Source organism: Galeopterus variegatus, unplaced genomic scaffold, assembly GCF_000696425.1.
Source record: "Galeopterus variegatus unplaced genomic scaffold, G_variegatus-3.0.2 Scaffold5249, whole genome shotgun sequence".
Taxonomy (NCBI): Eukaryota; Metazoa; Chordata; class Mammalia; order Dermoptera; family Cynocephalidae; genus Galeopterus; species Galeopterus variegatus.
In genome coordinates, this window is record NW_007731360.1 from 14,610 (window position 1) to 17,484 (window position 2,875).

General features: G+C 48.9%; 1 pseudogene; it reads right to left on the reverse strand.

Moving 5' to 3' along the window:
• Positions 1 to 948: 948 nt before the first annotated feature.
• On the reverse strand, positions 949 to 1,831 carry LOC103604573 (annotated as a pseudogene).
• Between the last annotated feature and the right edge of the window lie 1,044 nt (positions 1,832 to 2,875).

Here is a 2,875-nt window from a genome sequence, read left to right on the forward strand (position 1 = left end):
GTCACTGCATGCGGGACCTTCACATTGAGATTTCGTCCCAAAGTAAGTTTGTCTGCTTCTTGGATTAAAGCAATGATGTCTGCCAGGGCCTGAGTGCCTGAATGCGTGCCCATAGCTCTGCTTGCTGTGCTGACCAACCCTGCGGTAGGGGCTCTGCCTTTATGATCTCTTTATGAGTTGTTACCACATATCCAGCCCTTCGTTGTCCCACCTCAATGTAACTGCTCCCATCTGTGAATAGTTCCACGTCTGGATCAGTCAAAGGCAGGTCCATCAAATCAGGCCTGCTGGAGCATATTTTGTCTTTCAGTTCCTCACAGTCATGGTCCGGGGAGCCAGACTGAGCAGGCAGGAGCATCGCTGGATGCAGAGTCCACACTGTCTCAAGTTGCAGCCAGGGGTTTTCACAGAGGAGTCCCTGATAGTGAGTCATCTTGGAGTTGGTCAGCCATTTGTACCCCTGATTGTTTATCAAGGTGGTCACTGCATGCGGGACCTTCACATTGAGATTTCATCCCAAAGTAAGTTTGTCTGCTTCTTGGATTAAAGCAATGATGTCTGCCAGGGCCTGCAGGCAGGGTGGACAGCCAGCTGCCATGGTATCTGATTGTTTGGACAAGTATGCCACCGGTCTCTGCCAGGACCCTATAGTCTGGGTGAGGACTCCCATGGCCACATGATCTCTCTCATGTACAAACAGGTTGAAGTTCCAAGTTATATCTGTAATTGCAAGGGAAGAAGCCTGGGTTAGCAGAATTTTAATTTTTGAGAATGCATGCTCTTGTTCTGGGACGCATGTTAGAGGCTCCTTTTCAGCTCCCTTGATGGTTTTATATAAGGGCTTAGCTTTTTCTGAATATCCTGGTATCCAGATTTGAAGAATCTGGCAGTCCCAAGGAATTCTCAGGCCTTTCTCTTGGTGTCTGGTCAGGGTGTGGCACAAATGGCTTATTTTCTTTCTATTCCTAGCAAGCAGCATCCTTCAGAGATGTGGTACCCTAGGTACCTAACTCTCTGTTGGAATGTCTGTGCTTTTTCCCATGACACCTTGTATCCTAAGTTGGAAAGCAGACTTAGTAGGACTCTTGTTCCTTTCCAGCAGATTTCCTTTGTGGGGCTGGCTAGGAGGATGTCATCCACATATTGAAGGAGGGTGCAATTCAACCTGTCCACTGGAAAGACAGCTAGGTCTGAAGCTAGTGCCTCTCCAAAGAGTGTAGATGAGTTTTTGAACACTTGTGTCAACCTAGTCCAGGTTAGTTGAGTTTTCCTTCCTGTTTGGGGATTTTCCCATTCAAAGAAAAACAGCAGCTGACTTTTGGGCACCAGTCAGAAGCAGAAGAAGGCCTCCTTCAGATCGAGACAGGAGAACCATCCAGCCTGTACAGGGAGAAGACTCAGGAGCATGTAAGGATTGGGCACTGTTGGGAGGAAGGGTGACAGCTGCCTTGCTCATGGCTGGCAGATCCTGGACCAGATGGTACTCCATTCCATTGGGCTTCTTGACTGGCAGGAGCAGCATGTTTCAGGGTGATTGGCATTTCACCAAGATTCCTGCTTCTTGCAACTGGTGGATGTGTTCCTGGATTCCCAGTTGAGCTTCCTGTGGGACTGGGTATTGCTTCACCCTGACTGGTGTGGCCCCAGGCTTCAGCTCTATTATTATTGGGGCATGGTTCTTTGCCATACACACGGGTCCCAATTCTTCCCAGACAGATGGAAAGTGTCTAAAAAAGAGGTCTCCTAAGAGCTCCAGTGGTCCTGTGTTTGAATCATCTTCAGCCTTGGTGTATAGGTGCCATTCCTCTTCTCTAGGCACTGTTATAGCCATCATTAGAGTCTCCTGATTACTCAGTCAAATGAGCTGCTTCTCCAGATGTGAAGGTTATTTGTACCCCTGGTTTTCTCAGCAAATCTCTTCCTAGTAGGGGTACTGAACAGTTGGGCAAATATGGGAATTCATGGGTCACCCTGTGACCCCTGAGGTGGCAGGTTTGGGCCTTGCAGAATGGCTGGTCTGCTTGTATTCCTGTAGCACCAGCAATGATAGGCTTTTGACCTGAGAATGGGGCCACTGGGCTGGTGACTACAGAATGTTCCACCCCGGTGACCACCAGAAAAGTCATAGGTTGGCTCCCTACCATCATTTTGACCATGGCTCCTGGGGGTCCAGGAGCAAGGAGCTCAGTCTTTCCTAATCTGAGTCTATCCCTGCAAGGCTGATGAGGTCCTGGAGCTCTTGACTTGCGGGTTCAGGTTCATACATCTTTCTTTCAGAGTGTGCCTTGCTGTGTATCATTGGTTGGGATTTCTCCCCGCTTTGGGGTCACTCATTCTTCCAGTGGCCCAACTGTCTGCAGAAAGCACACTAGACTGTAGGAGAGCCCATCCTCCTTGGCAGGGGTTCTTCTTTTTCCTTGGTGCAGAGCTCTGGTCTGGGTTAAGTGCCACTGCCAGAAGTGCTGCCTTTGCCTCAGGCATCCATCTGTCTCCTTCTGGGCCTCTCAGTCTTGGTTGACAAACACTTTGTTGGCTACGTCTAGGAGCTATGTTGCATTCATTCCAGTAAAGCCTTCCAGCTTTTGAAGTTTGCAGCAGATATTGGCACAGGACTGGGCTACAAAGGCTGCATTGACCATTTGTTGATTCTCAGCCACTTCAGGGTCAAATGGCATGTAGATTCAAAAGGTCTCACATAACCTCTCATAGAACTCTGCAGGTGGCTCATCTAGCTTTTGGGTTACTATGGTTGTTTTAGACATATTGGTGGGCTTCCTGGGCTCTGCTCTCAGCCCTTGGAGAAGAACTTCTCTATATTGGCAGAGCCGGTTTCTCTCCTCCTCTTCATTGAAGTCTCAATCTGGAGCAGCATTCG